The 27913-nt window shown below is 40.8% G+C and overlaps 1 protein-coding gene and 1 long non-coding RNA gene across 3 annotated transcripts in view; one reads left to right on the top strand and one right to left on the bottom strand.

Annotated features, from left to right (window-relative positions):
• Window positions 1-10863, bottom strand: part of HPGDS (hematopoietic prostaglandin D synthase) — a 30201-nt gene extending 19338 nt beyond the window's left edge. The window contains exon 1 of the mRNA XM_040599394.1: window positions 10793-10863. The gene's annotated coding sequence lies outside the window, so the exon portion shown is untranslated. The remainder of the gene's footprint in view (window positions 1-10792) is intronic.
• Window positions 1020-27198, top strand: LOC121090673. Of its 2 annotated transcripts, XR_005828653.1 has the most exons (6): window positions 1020-1168; window positions 2695-2904; window positions 18766-18917; window positions 19853-19886; window positions 20207-21552; window positions 25615-27198. It is a non-coding gene; the product is annotated as an uncharacterized LOC121090673 (long non-coding RNA). The 2 variants fall into 2 exon arrangements; XR_005828650.1 differs by lacking the exon at window positions 25615-27198 and having other exon boundaries at window positions 20207-22914.
• Window positions 27199-27913: the final 715 nt, after the last annotated feature.

Genomic DNA, 27913 nt, shown 5'->3' with positions numbered 1-27913 from the left:
TCATCAGCTTTCACTTAGAGGGAGCTGCTCTTTCTTCAGAGACTGGGAAAGCTTGCCCTTAACTCATGCTGAAAAGAGCAAAATGCCTTTGCCACTTTTTCCTCAAAAGGCAAAACCATCTTCTTTCTGTCCTCAGAGTAGTGAAGGCCAAAAAAAATTCACAGCAAATGAGCACATTGGAGGCTGCTTAATTTATTGCAAAAGTTACCCGATTACCAATGGAGATATCTCAAAGTGCTTCAAAAAAATAAGATACCGCTATTTTTTAAAATTTATTTTCTTTAGTCAGGCAAGTGTGTTCCTTTGCACTGTATAAAAGAGGGAAGCTGCAGGCAAATTGGGTTAAATCAGGATGTAATTAGTTTTCTAGATGTATCAATTACTAGAAAATATGTTTGCTGCTTGGCAAACACAACTTGCAGACTACAGGTGTAACTCTTTCTCTCTCTAAAGAGAGAAACTTTGACAATTCCAAGTATTTCAAGCATGTTTTAGATATCTGGCAAAACATTTTTGTTTTAGCTATTATATTATAATATTATACATATATTATAGCTATTCTGTTTACAAATTTTGTGCCCAGATTTATTACTACTTGTGCTTTATTGTGCTTGTATAATAATACTGTCTATTATTATACTTTACTATTTATTTATGCAGGATGAGTTTGGATGACATGTCTGGAAAGTTAACGTACAAAGAAAGGAGGAGATTGTAGCTTTGTTTTCCCCCTGTTTCCGATTTTGTGTGGTTGTTTAAGAGCAAGGAATGGCATTTTTAGAAGAGCATGTGCTATCTGAATTAGATATGACTTAGTGATTTGGGAGTAAAAGGAGAAAACCCCCCAATTGATCCTTACTTTCCTGGTTTTTTGGGTTTTTTTTTGGTTTTTTTTTTTTTAGAGGCAAGCGAATATGACTGATGCAGTGCCTTTGGAGAGGATAAAACCTTTTACATGCAAAACCCACAGTGACCACTTCCCTTTAGGGGTGTCTGCAGAGCTTCGTCATGACCAGCAAGAGCAGCTGCAGCCAGCGCCCTGCGCTTAACGCGCTGCTCTCACACGGCTCCAGTATCTCACCTACCTCGAGCCTGCTTAGCCCTGTGTTAGCGGAGAGCTGTTGACAGCTGGAAGGCATTTAAAAGCACCAGAATAGAAGATTGTAAGGTACTGTCATGAGGAAAGCAGTAGACAACTATATATAGAGCGGGCTGGAGATGAATGAAGCATAACGCTTCTGGTGGCGAGTATTTTGGAAGAGTCTAATTCTTACTGTGGGGGAACTTTATATACAAAGACATCTATAATCAGGAGTAGCGAGATGATGTAAAGAAAAGGGAATTTTGGCTGAAGATCAGGAAGTCCTTATGGCTGTTGTAGGAGGCTGTGGAATATTTTGGTCTGTCAAGAAAATGGCGGAAACTATTGTTTGAAATGTCTAAAGCAAAGCTAAACAAATTTCTAATGAATACACTGTGAAGAGTAATCAAATATTTGCAGTGCTGATGCACATTTAAGCTTATGAATTTTTATCCATCTGTGAACAGCAAACAACCACCCTACGAGGAGTTTACCAAAACTACTTGACATTTTAAAGGCCTCTATAGCTTTATTGTAAGCATGTTTTTGTAAATGTTTGTAGATTTTATTTTTTATTTATTTTTATTGTGAAATGTCAGGAGTAGTGCTTCCTAAACAATTGCAGATATATTTCTAAATGAAAGAAATTGTTGTGTTTGGAATAGCTTTTTGCCAAACATACGAAGCAAGTTGTTGGCTTTTTTTCCTTATTCTCTTTGCCTCATTTTCCCAGGAATTTTGTAAAGGAATAGATGATGAGAAACAAATCAGAAAAACTTTAAAAATGTCCAAAATTATTAAATGATTGCAAAATATCTTTTTTAGGGGGGAAAAAAGTTCTATTTGGGGTCTTTCAATTCATACTTTTGTTTTGGGGGGCAGTGACAAAAGGGGAAACTATTTAACATTATTTCTTTTTTTAGGTTTAGTTATGGTTTAAAAGTACTGGAAGATGTTGGGGGGGGGGGGGGGGGGGAGGACCTCAGTGCCCAGACTTACAAACATTTAGCCAATTGATTAATGTTATTAAATCTGAGTTCATTGCAAAGCCAAGTGTGCATAAATGCAGGAGGGGGCTGTTTTACCTTCCCCCAATAAACCTGCCATCTAAGCGGCATTTTTTCAATTTCTAAAGTGATGAATACACAGCCAGGGCCCACCTGTGCACCTGCCCTGCCCTACTTTGACAGTGCCTGCGGAAACCTCCGCCCCAGTTTTATTGCATACAACTTTCAAGCGAAGTCAGCAAGTCGAAATTTACTAATAAATGTGCTTTAATACTTCAAAGTTGTTGACCCTCTTAGCTGATTTTCTAGCTTTCGTCTGTGGCTTTCTTAAAGCCAGCTTAACTGGCTTTAACATACCTTTAAACAGAAGATTAGTGGATCTTGTGATTAAATTCAACTTTTGGAGCCACTCAGTTTCAAAAAATCAAACAGAAAATCTGAGAGAAGGTCAAATATGTGTAAAAGTGGCATCTTCTACATTACAAGTCAAAATTCAGGTTGAGGTTACCAGTATCTCAAACATCTTGGGACAGATTTAAAATAATTTAAGACTGTCTTTATGGAGATACTGTATTATCTGATGAGTTTGGGATGTTTTTATTCCAGTTCCGAGCAGGACTAAGCAATCAACTTGAAAACTTCAGGCAAGATTAAAGTGAAAAAACAGATTCCAGGAAGGAATCAGCATCATTCTCTGAGAACTAAAATGCTGAATTTCAGATAGCACTAGTACAGAAAAGAAAAAGCACTGACAGACTGGAAACGGTATGAACACACGGGGAGAATACAGAAGCAAACAATCCCAGTACCTGCAAGGTATGCAATACTCTTGCTTTTACTAGATGATAGCGTATGTGTCCCTGCTCTGTTTTAAAGGGTAAGTCACAAGTGCATTGCCTGCATTTTGTCTGCTCAAGATGAGTTTTGGATATGCGCCGAGAGCAGGCTGCCTGTGCCAGCCTGTGTGCAGTTCTGCACACCCAGCCTGAGCCCTTGCACCATGAAACTAATCACCAAAACTCTACTGGACTTTGTAGATGAACAGTGTTTCAACTCTATTTTGGAAAATCCAGCCCTCAAAGTAATACAAGGAAATGTTCCTTTGGCTAGTAACAGACACCAAAACCTGGATGCAGATACAAAGTATGTGAATTCAGAAAAAAAAGAAAGAATGAAAAAAAAAAACCCAAAACCCTCAAACCCACAAAAGGCAGGACTTCATTTCATTTTCTTGGATAAGGTTATTAATATTTGATGTGACAGGCAGCAAAGAGCTTTTCCCTGAGCTGGGGGTGGACGGGGAGAAACCAGCCAAGTTGAGCCATTTGTTTGCATCAATCCAAAGTCTGAGAAAGCACCTCGTGGTGCAAAGTCCCCTTTAATTGTAGTTTGCACTGTGAAAAATTAAATTTTCTTGCCTTAAGGTTTAATTATTGTTAGAGGATTTAAAAAGCCCAACTGTTCACTCTAGCAAGCAAGTAGGATTTTGTTAAGGCTCATCTGTATATTTCTAAAAATTTTGGACTCAAACTGTCTGCCTGAAAGAGATGATTCATTGCACTGTTTGTATATTTATTTAACATCTGGGTACTTCATTAATTTAGGAGTCACTTAACAGAAAGCACCACAGCTAGCACCTGACGCGGCGCTGCCTGGCCATGGGCCTGACATAAAGGAGAGGCTGGAGGTCTCAGCTGCCTGGTACCGTTGTCCTGGCTTGATTTGCAACCAGACCAGGACATGGTCCTTGAGAGAGCTCCATTTCATTTCCCTGTGCTAATACAACCCAGGACTGCATCTGGGAACTCGGGGCCTGTGATCGGCCACCGGGAGAGCAGGCTGGACCTGTGCTTGCTGAAGGGTGTGAGAAAGGAAGGTGCTGCCATGTCAGATGAGGAAGGAGAAAAAGTCCCCCCAAGGACTGCTGAATGATGTTTCAGTCAACAGATACCTCTGTTTATTTTATTATAAGATCAAGCAGTTATAGCAATTCAGAGTGTTTGGGTTGCTGGAGCTGATATTCTAACTTTCATTTTCACGACTTTTTAAGGTGGAAGTATAACAACAGATCAGCTTCCACTCACATAAGCCTCCAGGTATCTTTCTGCCAAGGAGCATCTTGCTATGTGTGAAGCAGAATTTGTGCCCTCTCTAAGCAATAATCTAGTCCAAGTTGAAAAGCTTGGTGGACACTTATTTTTTTCCTCAGCGCTGCTTTTAAAGCAGTTGCTATTTCTTGAAAAGCTGGTGCTGCAAAGTTGGCTTGGAAATTAGACTAGTAGGTGTGAAATAGATGTATACCAGACAGCTTAATTTGGGGTATCCTACTGGGGTGCAGGGGCACTGCAATTCCAGCCAACTCATATATTTACTCATATATTTCTGTAATGTGCCGTGCCACGTATACATCTTGATGTTCGTATCACCAGTATCAGCTGAACATTTTCCATTAATGGTAATGCTGGCAGTTCAGAGGGAAAAATATTCCTTCTCTTCCTTACTCCCAGTCACAAGGCCCAGTGGTGCTAATGTCAATGAGGAAACTCCAGTCAGGAAGGGAAAGGAAAGAACCTGGCTATGTCTATGGGGTTTTTCCTTTGTATATGCAGTCAAAAGAATCTTTACACATTAAAGGCGTTTTTCCTTAGGCTATTGTCTCAGGAGTGACCTATCCAAGTATGAAGCATGGATTTTTGGTTCTGATCCTTGGGGGCTGGGGAGAGTTGTGTTACTTTATGGAGTACAAAGAAAGAGTTTTAACCAGGAAAGAGACTTACACTGCCTTATTTCACCTCAGAAACAGTAGGGATATTACATTCAGTTTTGCCTGTCTTGCTTACTGTCCTTCTCGGATAGGTGAATTCCCCCACCCTGTAACTGGAGAGCAGAGTGTCAAAGCAGCTTTCTCCTTCCTCAATTTCAAAAAATATTTTCCTGTCCAAGTGAGTCTTCCTGCCTTCATGTTTTGCATGTTCAGTTTTTGGAGGAAGGAACCAGAGAGACAAGACTTAAATAGCTCTTGTAGAAGGCAAGTAAAGAAAAGCTTTCACAGCTATAACTTTATAAAATGCATTTCACGGTTTTAGTAAGGTAAGAAAAATAGGAAATGTCTGTTTCCAGTAGGTCTTCCTTTTTATTTAACCAACCTAACATAACAGTCATAAAGGTTTTGGGAAAGGTGTTCTGGGTTACCTTCTCCTGCTTGAGCAATGATGAAAATGCAGGAGCCAACTGAAAAGCAGCCTTGCCTTGTCTGCAGGGCATGGTGCAGCTCTCCTGGTTGCCGATCAAATCAGTTGCTGCAGGAATGCCTTATATTCTTCTCCCTCTGATGAAAAGTTACCCTCTCTAAAGACTCTCTGTGTTTATACTGTATGTCTAAATTCAGAGCTGAAATTACAAACAGAAATAGTGATGTATTGGCCCTTTTGGGGGCAAAAAGACTTTGATGGTAAAAAATCTGTCCATGCCAGCCAGAAGCAGCCACAGGGTGAGTGTTGGTCCCCTTCTGCCTCCTCGCTTGTGAGGAAGGTTGGCACTCTGCTGGCGAAGGCATTGCCTTAATCCAAGCTGTTTATCTGGATGTAAGTAACACTAAGAGAAATACCTTTTGCCTTTCCTGGAAAAAACTGAGGGGGTATGGTGTGTACCTTATGTGACATACTCCCTGAATGGGGAAGCTAATAACTTTAATATTTCGGTTAGGAAAGAGAGAGTTGAAGAATCAGGATGGTCCTCTTTTATTGCACAGCAAAAAGGAAAATGCTCATTTTCTTTTTCTGGAGCATAAACGTCTCCTGCTTTTATGATGGAGTAATTTAAATAAAATCAGGGGTTTAAGAGAGAGTTTCACCGTTTGAAAACTAAAAATTGTAATGATTGGTTGGTTTGTGGGGTATTTTTTTGCCAAAAGATGTTCTTATTAATTCTTTTCGAGGGTGAAAGATTGGAGAATATTGGCAGATTAATGGAATACTGCAGATCTTCCATTGGAAAATTTCCACAGCAGTCTGTGTTTTGACAAAGAATAAAATGAAAAGCTTTAAGTATATCTAATTCCTGTCAGCTCTGTCTGACATAAACTCTCTTTCTGAAGAATAATAGTCTCTTTTCCTGCTCTGCCCCAATTATAGAATATAAGCATCTTGATTTGATCCCTTCTTTTTCTATGCAAGATAGCAATCTGAACCTTGGAGAGAAAAGAGAAAAAAATGTGTACACTCCTTTCTGTTTAATACACAAATAATCTGAAGTAAATGCTTTTGCAATTCGAGGTAGGGTTGAATTTTGAAATGAAAAGTCCCAAATGTAATGGCTGTGGCTTGATACTTCTTAGCATGATTTTTAAGATTAGATATATGCATGGCTTAAAGCACATATATATGTGTTGTGTGTGTATATATTTCGTGGGATTTCGCATGTCTTTACCCATTGTACTGGTTATTTGCAGCCTGTGATGGAAACAAGCCTCCTAACATGAGAAGAGTTTTTAAGGCATTGCTGTGGGATTACTGAGAAGTACTAATGATACGAGTATGTTGCATGACGGGACAAGTGAAGCTCTGCTGTGTGCGTGGGGGCTTTTGAAAGCCTGATTCGTCAGTGCACAGCTTTAAAGAGGCTGTCTGAGACCTTAAAGCATTTGTCTGTCCAAGGAAGCTCCAGGGTTGGTTTGCTGATGTGGGAAATCAGAGCTCTAGAGAAATCCTTCAAGAACGCTGGGGGAAAATCTTGGTGAAAGAAAGAGGATTAGAGAAATACTTATTCTGAGAAATTTTTTTTGAAGGTGAGAGTCCAGCAAGACTGGACACTGAATGGGCGGTCACTGCCAAGGCTGTTGTTGAAGGAGAACGCCAGGCTCCCCTGGGTTTCTCCAAGCTGATTTCGTGGTTGCTGCTCTTCATGTGACTGCCCCTCAGACAACTGGTCAAAACAGTAAGAATTCGGGTGTTTGAAGTTTACCCCATTCATTTGAACTGAAGTGAGTGAGGGAGTGCTTGCATGTCAGCAGGTACAGGGTGGCAGAGAGGCTGTGAGGGACAGGGCTTTGCTGGGCTGCTGCTGCAGTGTGCTGCTCCTGCCAGGCTCTTTGGTTTAGGGCCTGAGCATCTGTGATGACTTTGCTCTCGGTCTGATCCTCAGTCTTTTGATTTGCAGCTATTTGGCCCCAGGTTTATGTAAATAAATTCTGAGCTTGTTTTGTGCAGCCTCCCAAGGTGTAGTGAACTTCGAAGGAATAAATTGCACACTTGAGACTGCAAAATACTGGTAAATAAAATTGCAAGAGGAGAGATCGTGGGGAAAGACATAGACTAAGGAGTGGTTAGGATAATTTCTCGGGAGAGACTATTTAAGTCTTTAATTTCCTCATCAGATGATTTAAGAATTCCCTGAAGCATTTTGTGGTAGAAAAAAAGCCTAAATAATCTTAATTCTTGCCAACACTAGTCATTCCTGTAAAATTCATGGCTTGCATCTGTCTCTAGTCTTCAGATAAATCAGCACCCCCTCTACAGTATCCCTAGGAAGCAGAGTGCAGTTGTGAGTCATGTTGCTGTGTGTTAAGTGATTCAGCTCTCCCAAGGCAGCTGCTGATTTTGCCAGGATGGTTTCATGTCCATTTTCTCAACTCTCAAGCTTGTCCAGTGCAGCAATTTGTATAACAGCTGTCTTCACCACCTAGCATCTTTCCTTGGATGTGAAAAAGTTAGCTTTGTTTCCTGTTCCAGCCACGTGTGTGTGTGTGTGTGTGTGTGTGTGTGTGTACAAGGGGGAGTAGAAATGCCAGATTCTTACCCCTGCTAGTCTGAACTACTTTGCTCTTCAACTGTTGCATATTGTGAATCTTCTGTACCACTTGCCAAAAATAAACAAAATTATGGGAGTGAAAGAAAAAGAATTAGGTAGGTTTTTCAGCACAGTATATGCTCACTTTAGCTGGCAAGGGTGAGACCAGGCAGGGTTTTATTCGCTTTGCAGTGTTCTCCAGCACCACCCACCAGGTCTCCTGGTCACAAATTCCTGGTGTCCTCCTGCTCTGCCCTGGGGTGCCTGGCACATACCACCCTGCCCAGGAGGCACTAGCACGGTGGGCTGGGGCACAGATTCCATGCATTTTCAGATATTTTGAAATTGTTTTCACAGCCAGAATGAGTCTGAAGAGATCCAGGACCTCGCTAAAGTGCTCTTGGGACATTGCCAGTCTTGAGAGGAACAGCACTGGCAAGTGTGGACCTACAGCCCTGAGCAATGCCTGGCCAGAAATCTGGGGACCACCATGAGTTAGTTACAAACCGCTCGGTATGTAAAACCCTAACCTTGAGTCCCTACACTTAAGAAGAAAGTACTTTCTGAGCAGCAGTTTGCGGCTGATTTCGCCTTTGTTCATGGAAACACCAGGCAGAGTCTGGCTCTGGGGCAGTGTCCATTGCTGCAGGTTCCTTGCTCTGCCCTGGGGTACCCTGGCACAATAAAAATGCTTGTTTACCTGAGGCATACATTTACAGGGACTGGTGTCCCACACTAGTTCTTTCCTGTTGTCAAACATCAACTAAAGATTGTGAGACAGTTCAGACCATCCTTTCTGTAGACCTTCCTTTGTTTCCCTTCTCCCTTTGCCATCTGCTACCCGAATCCAAAGCACAGTGTGTCTGTCTGGTATTGCTGAATGTCCCATTTCATGCTCATGATTTACAGAGACATTTCAGTAATGTTCTTAGTTACTTCTAAAGAGGTGCAAAATGAAGCATTTAATTTTTTTTTCCAGTTCACTGTACCTTATTATATGAGAGTTTTAGCAGATTGACTCCAGATAAGTGAGGTTCTTCAAAGTTACAGCATTTTAAAATGTATATGTGGGATTTGGCAGATTCTTTCCTCCTCCCCCCCCCCCCCCCCCCCCCCCCCCCCCCCCCCCCCCCCCCCCCCCCCGCCTTGGACTAGCTGACAAAATGGTGAAAAATTCACGTGTTTGAGATTTGCAGCATATATGATAAGTCCTTGGCTGATGTGGATAAGCATATCTTTTAGTGGCATGGTATGCCACTTCCTAATCTAACAGCAGTATGTCAGTGGGTTCTAGGCAGTGTAATTACTTGCTGGTAAGATTTTGATCAAAGATATTTTGAAAGCGAGCACTATCTTCAATTACTTCTGCTTTCTAACTGCTTAGAAGCAGGTTGTGTGTGGCAGACAGCAACCAGAAATCTTAAGAGCAAACCCTTAGAGAAGCAGTGTGTTTGTCAGTGGCACAGGAATGTGCCGCACTGAAGATGACTGACTGATGTGCTTGTGTGTGCAGAAACCCAGAACTCTAAGAATTACTTTGTGTGTATTTTTGGTTTAAAATTTGGATTATTCCAGTCTTCTTTCTATCTAAATAGATTTGTGTATCTGGGTGTGCGTGCATCTGCAGAAGAGAGTAGTTCACACTACGCATGCATTTGTAGGGAGAGGTGGTTTCTATTTTGGATTAAAGAAAACAAAGTGTAAACAAAAGTAAACAAAAGACCTCTATGTCTTTTTTTTCTTTTTCCTTTTCTTTGCAAAAGTTGCAACTTCTCAGTATGAAAGTACCAGTGTTTACAAACAGTCCTAAGGAGCACAGAGTCCAGGAAAAATATTTTATAGCTACAGTTTGTTTCCTTGGATAGTTTGAAATGGGCAGGAAAGAAAGGATGGCTTTTAACAGAGGAAATGTGTGCAGGAGGATCATGCACACAGGCAAACTATGGCAGTGAGAATTTGGGGGGGGGGGGTGGGGTGGGTGGAAATCCTGAACAGCAATTCAGAGTATCATTCTGAAGCAAAAGACAAAATCAACAGCAAAAAACCCTGTGAGTTTAATAAGGAGAAAAATGGAGCAAGTGGAGGCCGATTGCAGTAGGTTTGCCTCTATAGAATAATGCTGGGAATTAGAATGAGAGCGTGTTAATCTGTTGGTGAACTAGAAGACAGGAATTTGGAAAATGGACAGAACAGTGCACAAAAATGACCTGGAGGAATTATTTGGTACTGCTTAACATTCATCTAATTTCTCTCACATTAGCCTAGATTTGGCTTGGTTACATAAATGAATGCATATAAATCAGCGTTTACATCTAATAGCATATTGCTTTGAAATTATTTTTCACTGAAAAATCCCTGCAGAAGGCCAGGAGCTTCTCCACACCAGCCTTTTGCTGTTATGATGATCTCTTTGAAAAGCGTCTCTCTGACATGTACCCTGATTATCAAAGTAGCTCAGCACTGATAGCACCAGGCACTGGTGAGAAATGGGGGCTTGCAACAGGCTAGTGATCTGCCTTTTTTCTTCTAGAAAAGCAGTTCATAATTTCTGAAATCTGGTTGTAGCAGCGCATGTGATTGTACAGATGTTTTAAGTACAGCGGGCAGTTTAAAGATGCCTGTAAGTAGCAAAGCAGGTATATAGATGGAGTACTTGAGTTACACTTGTGTAGAGCTCATGGTTATCCCTCGCTATGCCAGTAGCACTGGTCAGAGACTCATGTTGAATAAACCGAGCAAAATTCTTAGAAATTAAATACTCTCAGTACTTAATCTACATGTACCATAATTTGATGAGACTAACCCCCATGCATCTGGTGTAACAGTAGCCCTGGGGAGGGCAGAACAGGATTAGAACAAGAAAGGGGAAAGAGAGGAGCCAGACTGAGGCAGTAAGCAAAGCCAAAACAGAACTCACGCTGGTGCAGTGATACGTGGTCCCTTCCTCAGTGCACAGGAGTCCTGAGTGCCAGCCTCAGTGGAAGAAGCTTATATATACACTGTTTATTAATATGCAAACCACTCCCCATGACAAATATGTCGTCATGCCTTTCTCTCTCTCCCCTCTCACACACAAAACAAATGCATCATTTCTTCAGATAACAAGCAAGCTTTGTGACTTTTAGGACTGCTACAGCAAATTGAGTACTAGAGTTTTTCAGCTTGTGCTCAAGGGCGAGAAGTACTTTCAAGTGCCATTTAAAAAAATAGAATAATAGTAAACAGACACTAGGGAGCTGAGTCAGGTGATGGGTGTTTTTTTAAAATGTAAGAAGTGTCGAGCAAGCCAAGAAACATCTGTGTTTTTTTTTTATACTTCTTTGTATATAAAAAAGATTATGTGAAGCCCTACAGCATCTGATCTAATTGTAGAACAATGCTTTAAATAGCTGAAACCTCATTAAAACAGAGGAATGAGAAACAAAAACAACCAGAGAAAGAAAATACAGGTTCCAAGCCTTTGTCATAGAGAGCGAAGCGATTTAAGATTATTTTCCTCCATTGTCAGTGAAGAAGGGGAAAGAGTACTTGAGCAAACTCTGTCTATGAGTAATGCACATTAATACTTAGAGCTCTGCAATGTTGCTGCTTCTTATCTGTCGTGGATGTTCTGCTTTTTGGTCTGTTTCTTTTCTTTTTTCAATTAATTTGTACTTTGACCTTAACAAAGTCCATTCAGCGTTGCTGTGTTCTGCTTTCTTCTTTGTGTGAGACCAGAACACAGCAGCGTTGGAGCAAAGCTTACTAGTGCTGAAGACATAGGTGTGATGTGTATCAAACAAATCTGAATCTTTGAGGCCTCATTCACTTTGTATACATAAATTGTTATGGGTGTCCTTTTCAGGTGCAGAGAGCAGTGCTAACCAAAGTGCTTTCCCCTTGGATGTGCCAGATCCTTGCAGCTTGCACCATGACTCATTTGCCACGGGCTGACTCATTTCCATGCAATTCATGTATTCCCATGGTATGAACAGCTGAGTTTTCTACCACCAGAAGCATTTACAACTCTCAGAAAGTTTACAGAAAATGCCAAAGTATCTTCTAATTGGGACTGGAGTAATCAGAGTTGTGAGCCAAACTGCCAAAGCTTACCTTAATGATGGCCCTTCCTTGCTTTTGGATGTGCCTTTGCTGCAGATTTATGCTTTAACATTCCTTTTCTCCAGTGTGTCAATGCAGGGGTGGTGGTTTTGATACATCCTAAAAAAGGAAGTATAAAGTAGTTTAAGTAAACCCACATTTCACCAGTTTTTAATTGCTGGTTTTACATAAAGCAGTATCTGTGGGGTATGACAGGTCCTTCAGTTGCAGAGAAGCAGATGAGATTTTTTTTTTATTTCATCAACAGAAAGCTGAAGCAATATTTAGGGTTCTCTAAAGCTTTACTCTTGGACACAAGTAAATGGACTATGAAATAAACCTTTTTTACAAATATTTGCAAGATTTTGAGACACAGAGAGGTTTATTTTAAGTTGGAACAGAGCAGCCTGGAAACACAAGCAGTATTGTGGGATCTACTTCTCAACCTTCTCAAAAGGAAGCAGAAGGTAATTGTTTTCAACAGACAGCAGTTTAGTCCTACCTTGGCAAGGTCAACAATGATAATACATGGTAAAGCATTAGTAAGAACATTGTTAATTTTGCTTTTATTTTTGATGTGAGGTGGTTAATGAGTTGAAACTCTACCTTCACTCCAAGAGTTCTGTTCATTGAGTTGGTGTGAAGCACAAGCAGTTCTTTGTGCTACGACTCTGCCTCAAATAATTGAGGAGGTAGTAAAAAGCCCTTTTCCTCTTTGCCTGTATAAAATCTTTAACGTGGATCAGGGAGAAAATCTTTCCAACCTGTGGCAAAACTGCACTGGGACCAAATTTTTAGCTTCATCTTTTGAATGCGTAGCTCAGCCTTTGTTCAATGGCTCAGACATTGTGGGCAGGCGTCATTCCCACCGCTCAGCACTGCGCTGAGCACCTTCTGGTCTGGTGGGAAGCACAGTGATACAAACAGTGAGATTTACAGAAGCTGTGCTCAGGAGTACCTGAGGTGAGTCCAGTTCTTTACAAGATCAGTAGGTGTGTTTCTTCTGAAGAAAAAGTAATTCTTCCTTTCTGCCAGGTTCTATTCAATGTGCATGTGAAAGATCAAGTAAATTCCTGCGCTTCCTAAAATGGGAAGTGATTTGTGCCTGCAAGTTTAAAATAATGAAGTTAGTAATGCGCTGAACTGATTTAACCTTAGCTCCCTCTGTTGATGGTTTCTTACAGATTAAGCTCTCCATTTCTGCTGCCCTTTCAGCCTGCAACAGCTGTTGATGGCATGAAAAATTTACTGAACCACCAGTTGTTTGCAGTCAAGCTGGGACTGTGTATTGGTTGCACAAGGCTCTCCACCTAACGTGCTTTTTGCTTCTGTGCAACTTACGGAAGCTTTATGGCTGTGAGAACAAACTGGTCAGGATCATGATGTATGAAACGAAATGTGTGCAAGGCCTGAGTGGAAAGATCCATTCAGATCAGACACCTTCCCCTCGGACTGTGGGATCTTCATGGCAGGATCTGCAGTGAATCACCCCATGGCTCAGCAGTTTGCATTTTGACAACTTTGCCCTTTGGTCATGGAGCAATGCCAAGTTTTCTTGCAGTTGGCCAAGACCCACGGGCAGCTTTGCGGGCATGTGTCTGGTGTTGCGTGGAGTCACCAAGTCAGTGAAAGGATGTTTTCTGTGCATTGCATACAGGGATGTGAAGACATTAACTAAATGGCATATTTTCTTTCTTGGTCAGCATGGGCACTCGCCTAGCAGTTTGAAAGCCCTGATAAATGCAGAGGAAGTCACATGGATTAAAATTAAATCCAAGATTTAGTCTGGCAGATGTCCCCTTCAGAGCATTCACAGGCTATTATGGGATGAGTACACTACAGGGCAGATCTCTTGCTCTGTGATTCCCTGTTGCGGGATCACTCTGGCTATTGACTCGTGGCCAGCCCTTCTCCACCTCTTCTTTCCCAGTTGCTGCTCCACCTTGCAGCCCTGAGTTGACAATTAAGCAGAAGATTTTGAAACAGGACACAGCATCTCATGCTTTTGACTGTGTTCCATTGTAAGTCTCTACAGCGAGATTTGCTTACTGTGTGTGGAAGCAGAAACATCTGCAGTAGAAGCATTTCCCGGCGGCTTGCTTTGGGAACAGCAGGCGCCCAGCTCTCCCCAAACTGAAATAGGAGTAAGTACGTGACCACACTGGGCTTTTCCCTGCTGGAAGGGAAATCCCCAGGCTTTTATGGTGAGCCAACTTTTGCACTGCACAAGACATGACCATGTTATAGAGACTGGTAGCCCGCAATTAGGGCATCTACTTGTGTGTGCAGGAGAATAAATCTACTGAAGCACTAGAAGTTTCACTATTAGTTTAAATATAGACATCACGTTCACTTTGCCATTTCCTCACCCCATCCCTGCCCTTTTATTTTTTTAATTAGCGCTACACTACTGTCACAGACTTGAGCAAATGAACACCTAGTATCAGATATAGGAAGTGAATAATGATACTTCTCATAACTTTTAAGCCCCTTATTGAGGAATATTAGGCTTATATCTAGAAACATGCAAATGGAACAAAGGTGCTTGGCCTTTTATGTTTGTCTAATAGAGGTCAGCAATTTGCCTTCTCTCTTAGCAAGCAGTAGATTCAGCCAGAGAAACACAGCTTCAGACAGACCTAATGTTTGGCAATTTCAGCTTAAGTTTACAAACAGCTTTGCTCAAAGAAGCGATGTGGTGGGGATTGAAAATACCAGGTCTTTAATTTTGGAAATATTGTCATCTTTAAACTTTTTATGGTGAATTGATGCTCTTGTTGCTTTTTTCTAATTTGAAATATAACCATTAAGAAAAATTACTTTAAAAGCACCATCTGTATGAGTAAAAGCACATTCTAACAATTGTGGCTTGCTTTGCTCATGCATATTGCATTGCTTTGTTTATGATATTTTGTAAAAAATATACAGAAAGGTCATGAATGCATTTGAAAGAAATTATCCATTCTTAATCAAATGTTCTTTCAGTGTTACTGTAGCTCTAGTAAAAGGCAATGTTTAATGATCAATGAGATCATTAAACGAGCATAATGAGATTTGCTTTTGAAGCAGAGCAGCTTAGAGAAGTAATCAACTGCAGACAAGCCTGCAATTTGGGGGTTTTGAGTTTAGCTGAGAACTTTTTTCCTCTGCTCCTGGCAGCAGGGTCCTTTTGTGCATAGAAGAATGAAAAGCATCAGCTTGAAAGATTAGTCTTCAAATTGCTACATGGAGAGCAAAAGTAGTAAAACACAGACCATTTGACAGTTCTTCATGTTTGGAAGTGGTCTCTTGGCTTTATTCATAAGAAGTAGGAAAGTTCCTGGGTGCAAGTGGTTGCATATGAAAGACCCTGATCCAACCCCCAGTGAAGCTGGCTTAAAGGCATGTGCTAACTTCAGCAGGCTCTTCTCTCAGGTGCTGGTTTTATACTTTAGAATTTGGGCAGGACCATAATGGGTCATTTGTTCGAAATATTTGGAATTACTTTTTTCTAGTGCATTTGCTTCAGAATTTCTTGTAAGTAACACTGAGTCCTGAGTTAGCTGGCAGACTGTTTACTTTCTATATCTTAACACCCCTGTGTATGAGAAACTGGCCAAGGTAACAGGAAAACCCAGTTACCCTACAGAATGCATTTATCCTAATAGCTTCTCCAGCTTGGCAGAGGAGCAATGACAGTCTTCCCAATTCATAGGGAATCATGTGCATACATGATATTTAAGCACAAATTCTTGATGAATTGCCAGAGGACCCATCTGTTCAGAAGACTCAGCTCGGCATAGAAACACAGAATACTGGTTCTTGCCATGTCAGCTGACGGGTGACCCGTACCTGTTTGTGGTCTCTGTACTGATGCTTATTTTCCCATTGCATCCTGCAGGAATTCCCTCGTGGAACTGAAAAAAAACCCACATGGCCAAGTCAGGCCAGTCAGCTGCTTTTCTTATTTCAATTAATGTTTTGTTGTGTCTCTGTAAAAGGGAAGTAAGAGTTAAGAAATAAATGTCTGTGTACAAGTTGCAGAAGATAAGAACACTTTGTTCCTCATTTCATGCATGTGGTCAAAGCATTGATGAAAATTGGAGATGGAGATGCTGTTGCTTATGTTTGGATAGTTAAGTCACAAGGTTTTGTCCCCTTGTGGGCTCTTGCAATTGTATCACATTGCATGAATGACTACGTAAAGGAATCAGATGTGCTGTATGAACAGGAGACTAATCTGTGATTCACAGAAGTAGGCCAATGCAATTAGTGAGATGTTAAGCCTCATAATGTAATGTAACATGTGCTGTCTGACTGATTCCATCCACATCAGTTTCAGCAGGGAAAACATTACACAAACGTGTTATTTAACAAGCAAATATCAAAAGCTTTTAAAAAGAAGCCTTAAAAACATTAAGCTGCTTCATCTCATGAACAAGAGAACTGGATGGGCTCCCTAGGAAGCCACCAGGGAGTCCTGAGCAGTAGGACCTGGGCAGGGAAGCCACATCCCTGTTCACAGATACGCACTGAAAGGCTGAAGGAAGAGAAATTATTCACTTCAGCCTTCTGAAATGCGAGAGTTCCCCCCAAAGTAATCTCTCCACATCATCCTTATGATTAAAAAAAATATAATAATGAATCATTCGATATCACAATCACTTTCAAGGAAACTCAAGTGGATTAAAAACAGGGTTTAAAAACTTTGTGGTTTTTGGTTTTGGTTATTTTTTGTGGTAGCTTCCCCCCACCCATCCCCCACCCTGACTATTGCTATAGGAGAAGTTTTCAGTTCCTGGAGGTATGTGGGTATGACCTGCCAAAGTAAGCAAGACAAAAAAAGCAGCGCCTAACCCTTAGTTTTGCTACCATGCCATAAATACTTCACCTTGCCTAAAATGCAGAATTCGACTTTTAAAGGAGCAAGCACCTCCCCCACGACTCCAGTAGTGACTTTCCAACAGCAGCTGCTCTAATCACGATAGAAACCAGTACTGGTAAATCTAATGTAAATGCACCAGAGGAATACTTGCATTTGTTTCCAGATGACGGAACTTACCCAGTTCTGTAGCTAGCCTACATCTAGAGCTCACTGTGTCCGTGGTGTTTTGCTATGCTGAAGAAGGTCAGAGGAAGCAGACATACAATATATATAAGAAAACCCTATTGAAAATATTAGGTGAGGAATGGACAGTTTACCTCAAGCACTGGATGTCTTTGATTAATGGTGAATTTTGAGGAAGAATTAACACCAAGGGGCTGAGGCGATTCTTGGAACCAATTGCAGAGACAGGAAAAAGAAATGGTGAGTCTCTTTCTGAGCACCACAAACAAAGTTGAACTCAAAAACCAGGGAAGCTTTGACTGTGGAAGTCAATAGAAAAGTAACAGAAACGAATAGAAAATTGTCTTGGATTTATAAGCAGGGAAATCATCCATTTATTCTTTTATGCTTAAGGAAAAAGGGACTCATGTGTGTTCTGCTTTTAAAGATCATGGCAAAACAAAAATAATCTTGTATTGGATTACCAGCTGTTCTCCTTCCTCCCTGGAATAAGCAATAATCTGAAGTTCTTAAACATAAGTTACTCAGGTGTTCTTTGCTTTTTCCATACCCAATATAAATTCAAATTAAGTAGGTAAAAGGGATTTAGCTGACTCTGTTCTTCACCCTATTTATTTGTCTGATGGTTTCTGAAACTGCAGACAGCTAGCTCTTGCCCAAGCGCAGCTTGGTCACACAGCTTGTGTGTTTCCAGGCGAGCTGGATGCGCTGTGCATGAGCCACGTGCAGCACGTGGTGCTGCCTCTGGCTGGCCGAGCCTTGCGACCACTTTGGCTAACGTGTGCTGCCCTGCCCTGTGGCGCAATCGCTTGGCCTCCCAGACTTTCATTCACATCCTCTTTTAGTGCAATGCTCTGGTCAGGCCTGTGGGCATGTCTTTAATGGTACTTGCTTCCAGTTGCTTGAAGCTCTGGGTGCAAAACCACAGGTAACCGGGTGCAGTAGGCAGCCGCCTTCCTGAGTTGCCCATAGAAAGCGAAGAAGCACAAAGCTAGGTGCATAGACTAAGAGGCCGTTTCTAAATCTAGCCATAAATATTTTACTGCTTTATCTCTGTCTTGTGCTTATTTGCAGTTGTTGAGGCCCAGGGGCTAAATATATTAAGGCAGAATCTTTTGTTGAGTGGCTTAAAATGCAGCAGAAGGGGAAGGGAGCTAGTATTTGTTTGATGTTAGACAGGTGTAAACTGAAAAACTAATTAAAAATTAACAAGTATCAGGCATGGTTAGAATGAGAATCAGTTGTGAAAAGCTTTGCAGGGAGAGCAACAGGACTTCACACTCTTGTCTCACAACCCTGAGGAATAGAGGGATGTCTGCCCTTTCCCTTTTTCTCAGGTGCCAGACAGAATAGAATAGCCCTGCCAGCATGAAGCATGGAAGGATGATCTGGGTCAAAATGCAGTTTCCAACAGCAGCTGTGCTCTGTGTTCCTGCTCTGATAACCATGTGTAGCAGTAGTTATGAAAGTTATGAGCAAAGCCGGGAACGCTCTGTCCTTACACTATTTCTGTAGAGGCAAAATGGAAGAAATAATATATTTTCTGGCAACATGCTCGTTTTAGCTTTGGGGAGATATTTGGAGGTACTGCTAAGTGCCTTGCATGCATTTGGGTAGACATATCCATCATCAGCAATCGTCCGTAACTGTACGGTTTCCAAAGTGACAGAGATGGCTTTGAGCAAAGTGACATAGCTGGAGGGAAGTCACTTTTGGGTAAAATGATCTTATATAAAACTAATTCAATTACTTTTTTCTGTTAGTGGAAAACTATTCATCAACTTCAGTGATTTGAGCTTTAATTCATGTGAAGACCAGAGCTTGCCCTGTTAAGATTCCTGGATTTGTCGTCTTTTCTCCTCGTTAAAAAAATAATGTGAAATGCCTCCAACTTTCCAGGGATGAGACTTTCAAGGTCAGTATCGGTATTTCTATTGCCTTGCCAGAGTCAAAATACATTCCAGCTTCCAGCTGCTTACCCTTGCAGAAGTCTGAAATGATCAAGATTCCTGTTTAGTGAGTTGTTCCTAGGAGGTTCCTGGTTTTGAATGGTTGGTCCTCCATCAATCATGATTTCATTAAAATGTTTATTTCTGCCCGTCCTCTTCCTCCCAATTTTCTTTTCAAAAGATGGAGACAGCATAAGTCTGTGAGAAATATTAAGACATTCAAATGCCCACCAACCTTCACTTACTTGTTCCTGTCCCTTTTTTCCATAAACTGCAGACTTTTACAGAGTGAAAATCAGAAGGGAGCCTCCTGCTTTTGGCAGATGCTGCCATATACCTGGCTTCACACATCCAGCAAATACTGACTGTTAGGACTACATGTATTTTTCTGTTAAATTTATAGCTTGTTGTTGTTGATTTTAAAATACAGAAAGTCTTAGTGGCAAACTGCAGTGGTATTTGCACAGCAGCTTGCTCTTCATGTTTGCTGTATGTGCTAGGAGTGTTACTACCGCCCTAGTTAGAGGGTTAGACATGTAAAATTGGCACTTCACCAAAAATGTTTCTGGGTTTGGGTGCAAGTGGTATTTGAGAGTCCTTTGTTAACAGAAAGAAGCAACAACAACACCCACCACATTAAACCACGCCATGGCAAAAGACCAGGTTCTGCTGTGTTGTAGACATTAATATTTTTGTCGTTGTCTACCGTGGAAAAGTACTTGGACATTGATGTAAAACATTTTATTTACTTGTACGTCCTTTGGACCATTCCATCCACCCTCATAAAATCATAGGAAAACATAAATTGCTTGAACTACAAGTATTTTGATGTCTTATCCAAAATATTTACTGTAATCTTCAGGCTTTCGCAACATCATCTTTATCTGTGTGTTTTTCTCAGGAAAAACAGATTTTTCCAAGAGCGTCAAGTACCTGTAAGTACAACCTGTAAGTTGTCCTTGTCTCCATGGTGGCTTTTGTTTTGTTTTGTGGGGTTTTTTACTGTTTTGATAACTAAAATAATTTCTTAACTGCCATTTCTTGTGGTTCTAACCTATTTAGCAATGTCTTACTACATGTCACATGGTTTGACATACAATGCTATTTTATACCAAGCATCAAAATGTGAATATACAGCAGCCCACAAGTAATAGAGGCTCCCCCCAGCCCTCTGTATGTTAAATGATCACTGCACTTCTGCAGTGGACTGAAACTGAGACAACATAACGTATCTGTCTGCTTTTTTTTTTTTCAGTGCTCAGCTTTTCTGCAAGTGGTGATGAAACCACCCACCCCTTCAGACAATGCACCCTTTTGTTTCCACTAATTCAGACAGCAGCAGGAAGAGAGGAAAGCAAGTTGTAACACGGGGCTTGGAGGAGCTCAGTGTTGTTAGGGTGGGGTTGAATATCACATGTACGGTTGCACCAGGCTGGTTACATGCCTAAAGATAAAGCAGAGGTATTTGTCCAACTCTGAATGTTATGCTGTTAGTCCAAAAGCTTGCCTACAGGCAGCTTTCTTGCCTCTTTACTGGTCTTCTGACCTGCCTGAATGAGTGATTAGGGAGTTTTTGCTCATCCAGGTAGTCTCCGGAGTTTGTTAGAAGTCACCCAAGCCATCCTCATCTCATTTCCATCTCAGTCTCCCTGCTGAGCTACATATAGCAAGAGCTGCTGCTTTCCCATCATGCAGCAAATACCAGTCGCGAGGTCAGACAGGGCATGAGGTCTCATCTCGCAGGGTGCTGGTTGGAGCTGGAGAGATGCAGTCTACACTTGGCCAAGTGAGAGCCGGGGCATTTGAGCTCTCACAGGCTGAGTGCTGTGTCCTGCACGGATCCTTGCCTGTGTACAAGCAGGCCTGAAGTCTTGGGGTACGCCTGAGAGAGACACAGACAGCACTTGCTCGGGTACCACTGTCTCTTTTCAGATGCTATTTTCCCCTTATTTTCTTTTCCTGATCACTACATTCCCCAGCACAAGATGATACTGAATCATTTCCTTCTGTGCTGAGTGTGAAAATCGTAGGGTCTCCTTAAGGGGTGAACTCTATCTTTTCACTGCAGAGTATATAATCCTGATAAATGGATTTGCTGCCTTCCAGCAGCAGAAAGCCATTACAGAATATGTTCACCACACTGAATATGGCTCTTCTTCAATACTAAAATGCTTCCTACTGAGTACTTTCTGCTTTAAAATTTCCACTTTTGTTAAGATGTCAGTAAACTTACTAAGTTCTTTTTAATTTTTCTTCTGCCCAAACTCTGCTATTACACAGACCTTCAGTAATACATTTCTGTTTTTCCTCTAAAGAAACAGAAAAATTATTGGAGAGGAGTTCTGAATTTTTTGCCAGGGTATTGAAAGAAATGACGGTAGCTGTGTTCTTGATAGTTAATATATTTTGCAAACATTTGAAAGCTGTTGAGTGAAAGTAACTGAAATCGAAGGTGTACATTCATTTAAGGAAGTTGATATAAAAAAACCAACAACATTGCTACCTGCTTACACCCTGCGCTGCTGATCTCTTACCATGAGGACAATTCTGGCCAGAAAGGAAATGAGAAGAGTCCGCAGATGATCAAATCCAGCTAGTGAGGTAAGGATCCCTCTTTTCTGAGTTGTCTGTGTAGATTTCTATCCCCAGTAGAAGCTGAAGAGTGACAATTCCCTTTCCAAGCTGAGATTAATCAGTTACCTTCTGATAGAAATCAGGAGGGGTGAGGGCTTTGAGGACACCATGTGAGACACGACGTAGTGCTCTACAATGAAAATACAGTAAGAGTTTATCTGGGAGTAGCCATATGTGCATTTGAATGTTTGGTATCAAGGGAGAATTTTGTCACCTGCAGAAGTATTTGATTTTATTTATTTGATGAGTTTGTTGATTTGGTTTCTGAGTGGCTCAGGGATGTGTTTGCACTCTTTGCAGAGGAAAAAGTTTAGTAAGGTGCACTTTCTCACAAGGTTTATTTTACATAGGTCCTTCTACTCCTAAGCAGGGAACTGGACAAAAACCAATCCCAGGCAATGCAAGAATTTTCTCTTTTAGCACAATGAGTTGCTGGAAAGAGGATTTGCCCTTTGTATGACTTTGGCTGCAGACACTATAGCCAACCGCTAATGCTGCAGATGACATCTTTGTTCCATTGCTGAAGCTATCTTTGGCCTCATTTCCTCACATTGCCCACCAACTAGAGACTAATCAATAGAGACAATTTGCAGTTACTTGTAGCCCAATGAAAACTGCAGAAGATGCAAAAAAAATGATCTTGTATGTACAAGAACATAGCAGTAATAATTTATTAGTATTGCTGCTGTGGATTATGGTGTTATTATTAGTCATTTAGGTTGGAAGGGACCTCTTGAGATCATCTAGTTCCACTCCCCTGCTCAAGCAGAGACACCTAGAGCCAGTTATTTAGGTCCATGCCAAGTTGGGTTTTTAATGTCTCCATGACCTCTCTGGGAAACCTGTTCCTGTGTTTGACAATCTTCACAGTAAAAAGTGTATTATTGTGTTCAGATGGAATTTCATGTGTTTTAATATATATCCATTGCCTCTTGTCCTGTCCATGGGCACTACTGAGCAGAGTCTGACTCCCACACCTTCACCCTCCTCCCCTTGGGTATTTATAAATATTGAAAAGATTCTTTGAGCCTTCTCTCCTCCAGGCTGAACAGCCCCAGCTCTCTCAGCCTCTCCATGTATGAAAGCTGCTGCAGTCCCTTAGTCACCTTTGTGGCCCTGGGCTGCCCTCACTTCAGGAAGTCTGAATTTTTCTTCTACTGGAGTGCCCAGAACTGTGACTGCAGCTGGTGAAGGTACGCTCACCGGAACTGAGAACCTAAAACTGTTTGTGGACTTGTGGTACCCCCTGGGGAAAATTCTGCTACTTAGGTAAATTATGCTAATTTAGGACTTATTCCAGGAAGTTGATGTACAATCTCAATTTCTGTAGCACTTGATGTGAGCTCTTAGCACAAAGGAAAACACTTTTGAATCCTACACAATAGAAACGTGAAAACAGCCTGGCCTGTTCCTGATTAAGTTAGACTTAAACCCAGTAGTGGCATCCTTGCAGTGGCCATATGCAATAACTGAGTAGAGAAGACAGATAGTGGATGTCAGAACCACTGACGTGATGCTCTACAGCTTTTATACTGTAGCTCATCTTCCCTATTGAGACACAGTCCTGAAAGTGGTCTCTTCCCTGCATTTGAAATCAGTTGACTATCTTCCTAGTCATAGGACGGGAGGGTTATTTAGCAAGTCTTGAATCACTCTTTGATTCTGAGATAGTGAAGGCAGAAGCCTGGAAGCGAGGTTTTGTGTTCTTATGAATGACATACACGAGGAAATGTAATTCTCAGCTTATGAGTACTATGTGCAATCAACCTAACTTACAGAAGTTTGAGAGTGCTGTTGTAGGTAGATTTGCCAGAAGAAATTTTTTACTTAATTTGTAGAGATGGGTATCTCAAGCAAAGAGAATAAAGACTGCTGAATAAGTAATCCAGCTGTATTAGACTTCTACGCCTCAGAGAAAAATTGGAAGTTGATATTTAAATAAAAATGTCTCCTAGCAGCACACAGTTTAAATAAAAAAAAATATGAAATCCCTCACCACGTCAATGGAAACTATTTGTAATCTGGTGAGGCCAAGTGTTTACCTGTAATATGCACATCCTCATTCCAGAAGAGTAATAGTTTTCATCTTCTAGAAGCTAAAGGACTTATTACATTGGCTTATCTAGTCTCGGGTGTTCAGACTGCGACTCATTCTTTCAGACACCATTTTCTAATGCTTTCCAGCTGGCATTTACTACTTTTTTTATCATGAAAGTTTTGCTGCTTTTCTGCTCTGGGAGCCCATGGGATAGGTAGGGCTCTACTCAACATGCTGAATATGTCAGGCCCCTTGGAGAGTCAGAAGAGAGGCTGTATGTGAGCTGGTGGAACGTGTCCTTTGAAGGCAGGCTCCCTAGCAGCAGTTAAGCATTGCAGGGGGCTCGTCCCCTTCACAGGGGCATATCTGCCACGCGACGTGGTCTTCCTCATGTGACCTCAACTTCTGCCCTTGGGGTTTTCATTAGTTGGACAAATTTGATTAAGGTAATTTCTCAGCAGTTAAGCAATGCAGGTAAGTGCAGCTGTTCACACTTTGTACTGGGAAAGGAGGACAGAATAGTAGTGAAGAAGCTTCAAGAAATATAACATCTGTGTAAGGGTCACTTTCCAGGAATGAACAGAAATGAGACCCCGACCAGCGGGCATGGACCTAGCAGGGAGGGTGTGAAGCACTGAGGGCTTCAGCTGCCTCTGTGTAAAAGACAGAGGAACACCTAAAATGTAAGATGCTTTAAGCTGGTTTGAGATTAGTGTTTCTGCCTTAAACACTTGTGTTCTGGGCGAACATCACTTAGCTTATTGAACGTCCTCCAGTCACTTGTAATTTCAGTCATTCCCCTGCATTGCCAGTAGGGTACTTGCCAAACTGACGTCAAGTCTGCGGTGTGGTTCATGTTAACAGGCATGAGATATCCTGCCTGAGAAAGGCAGTGGACTGCCTTTGTTGGGTGTCCCAGAGTGGTCAGACATGCCCTGTTACACACCCAGAGCTTTAGGACTCCAGAAAAGGGTATGTGCATTTACAGATAATTCAGCTGTCAAAATCTCCCATGATATTGATTAAATGAAATAAAAGTGTAGGAGGAGACCTAAATCAGCTTCTGATTAATGGGGCAAAAAATTATGTCTGTAGGCAGCAAGCTATTCAATATCTGCCTTTTGTAAGATCTGGTGGATGTCCTTTGAAAAAATCAGTGATGGTCAGTGTCAGAAGCAGGATACTGTGCTGGGTGAAACTCGGCTCTTGGCTGTGACTTGCATGGATGGCTTCAGTATGAATAAAGAATGATTTCAGAAGAGCTGCAAGACAGGGTTATATCGATTATTGATGCCTCAAAAGTAGGGCAGGGTTAAAGTAATGTCATTGTGCCACTTCCAAAGAAAATTTGTAAATCACGGGAGAGAACACAACAGATTATTGACAAATAAGCTTAAGGAACAATGGATAAAACTACACTGTATAATTTAAATCCAAGGTAAAAAAAAATATCCAATATTTGTTATAGAAGTACTTACTTAGGAAAGCTAAGGTGAAATGCTCTTTGGAACATGTGCATGGCAACTGGAAAAAAGTTAAGATAAAATCAACCAGAAATACAGTCTTTCCCCACACCCATTACAATGACTGTCTGCAATAGAAAAGATATATGCACGTTTTTTGCATGGTTGAAGCTTAGCAAACTCTTTCTTTTATTGCTAATGTTAGAATCCTCTTTGTCTGAGATGAATGTTTCTAGTTATATATTCAAGGAAGTGCATCATGGCCAAGTGCTTTACTGAATCTGGATGTAAATGAAAATATTGATAGAGTAAACTATAAAGAACTTCATTAAAATAAACTTAATTTGGAAATTCATGCTTGAGTGAAGGATCCTATTTTCCATAAACATCCATTCAAATTTCCAAGTTGCTTGGAAAATAAAAAAAAATTATTGCAAAGCAACAAAAGAGTCTCATTGTGGCTTACATTTTTCACAGGTCCAGCATGTTGTAATGTCTGTACTAATTAACTTGGTGTTCCATGCTTAGTTTCAGCTTCTGAAATACCTTGCTGCACTGAAGATGTTTCAGCTTTCGGCTCTATGCAGGTTGAGCTCTTCTGCGGGGAAATGAGTGTGAGTGCACTGGCAAAAGGTGATGCTGAGGATGGATTTGTGAATGGCACTTCTCTCCTTGTCAAAGGCTGGGAAGCCTCTGTGAAAGCAGAGCTTTCAGGCATGCAGGAAATGCCCCCTGGCTGGTACAATTGATCACACCACTTTAGATCATCAAGTGAACTCATTCATGGCATTGGTTTACGTGTGCTGCATCTTTTAAAAATAATGCTGTTTTCCATGCATACTCTGTGGGACTTGTACAAAATATCTTGACTGCCTGCTGTCTTTTGAATATCAACACAATGTGTTTTATAAATCACATATACAGTGACTAGGCAATGAAAAATTAATTGATTTTATAATGAAGCATGAAATCAAATAGACTTTGAGACAGAGTTGAGAGATGCTGGTGTCTGATCTGATTAAGATCAATGTCATTTTCTGCTCATTAGAGCTGCTGCTGAAGAAGTCGTTAGTCTTAGTTTAGCGGTTGTAGAACAGTTTGACAGGGTTTAGTTAGTGATACATGAGCAATGATTGAGTCCTAGGGCTCGTCAGTGCAAAAATGGGACTGCAAAAAATCTTCAATGGGCACTTTACCTTGTCATCAGGGAGTAAGTTCTTCACTGAACTGGAGTAGGGAATGTCCTTATGGGTAAACACAGAGAGTACTTGGTGAAAAATTTGGACAGGATACTTTAGACAGACTGCTCCTGAATTTCTTTTGTTTAAAATCATTTTGATGGACAATAGGTCTAAAGAAATTGAAGATGCCCAACTGCTTTTGCTCTGAGGTGTGGTTTTATTTAGTTTTCTCCATGCAAGCGGTGACCTGGGAGAAGTAAGTTTGAGAGTTGCAAAGATTCTCTACCTGGGAAAAGTTTTTCATCCACCTGAAACCCTACGGACTTGTGTTTTCACAATCAGGATGATATTTTTTTGGTTTATAGAGTGATGCAAGAAATATGAGCTCCAGGAAGCTGCAGTTGTATCATTGAGTAGTAGCCTGGGTGAGGAAATATTCTTTACCTTGAAGAATAAGCAGAAAGTGTTAGTAGAAGAATTTATAGGAAAGTAATAATTACACTCACCTGATGCATGCTACAGAAATCTCTCAGACTGAAGGGGATTGTTATGAGAGCTAAGCAGGATCTGGAATTGCCCTGCACAAGAAAGACTGGTATTTGCTTGAAGAGTTTTGCTGATATGAAATGCTCATGCTTCAATTTTTTCCCTGGGATTCAAAGTCCTTAAAAATCAAGAATTTACAAATGTAGAAATATTTTCAGTCTCAACAAGATATTTGAATACTTCAAGGTTCATAAACTGCATGTGACTTGAATTACTGAAATCTCCCAAGGCACTTTGTAACCTCAGTACTTATCCACACGTTCCCCATTTTGAATGCCTTTGAGGGGTGCGTAAGGGAAAAAGTGTCCCTTAAAAAAAAAATCTTTTATTATAGATTGGTTTCCCTTACAAAATAGTTTTTGTGTGACTCCCACACATCAAGGAGTTCAGCCAGAGAGAAACTTGTAATGTCATTCCTGGATGAGAATGGCAGTCAAGTGTTTCCTCTGGGGGAAAAAGTCAGGTGGTTTCCTGTTTTGGTAACTGCCAGAAAGTAAATCATGTCAGTTGGCTCAGCAAAACGAAATACACTAATGAATGTATGAGCCAACCTAAAATGAGATATATTTTTTTTAATATTCTAAATTAATACAGAAAACTTCCTATAAAATCTGTGCTTCCTTGGAATAAGTTAACTGAAAGTGCATTTCTGTTTGAAATAAGCCCAAAAAAGACTAATTTGGTTAGTTCTCTGTAATACATTGAAGATTTATTTAGTCCCTTACTGAGTTCTTGTTTTTAGCAAACTTTGACTATTAAGTAATATTAATACACCTCTGCAATATCACACTGATTATTTTTCGTTGCATTATTGAATTTCTAAGTTATAACTAAGAACCAGTATTAAGTGTTTAAAAATTTTAGCTAGGGTAGGAAACGGGAAAAACAGCAACAGAGTAAGTGTAGAAAATATAAGCGAACACATTTTGGAAGACCACTTAAGACACTTCCTAGGCAGGTAAATCAGGGAAAAAGTACTTATACAATCAAATATGGCTGCAGAAATCACTCCATTTAAATAATATATAGCAGGTTAATACATTTTTAGATGTGATAAACTTACAATGATTCTATCTTTCATTTACCCACAAGCTTCTAAA

This window comes from Falco naumanni, chromosome 1, assembly GCF_017639655.2.
Source record: "Falco naumanni isolate bFalNau1 chromosome 1, bFalNau1.pat, whole genome shotgun sequence".
In the NCBI taxonomy this organism is placed as follows: Eukaryota; Metazoa; Chordata; class Aves; order Falconiformes; family Falconidae; genus Falco; species Falco naumanni.
The sequence above is the reverse complement of the archived record's forward strand: the minus strand, read 5'-3'. Positions and strand labels throughout refer to the sequence as shown.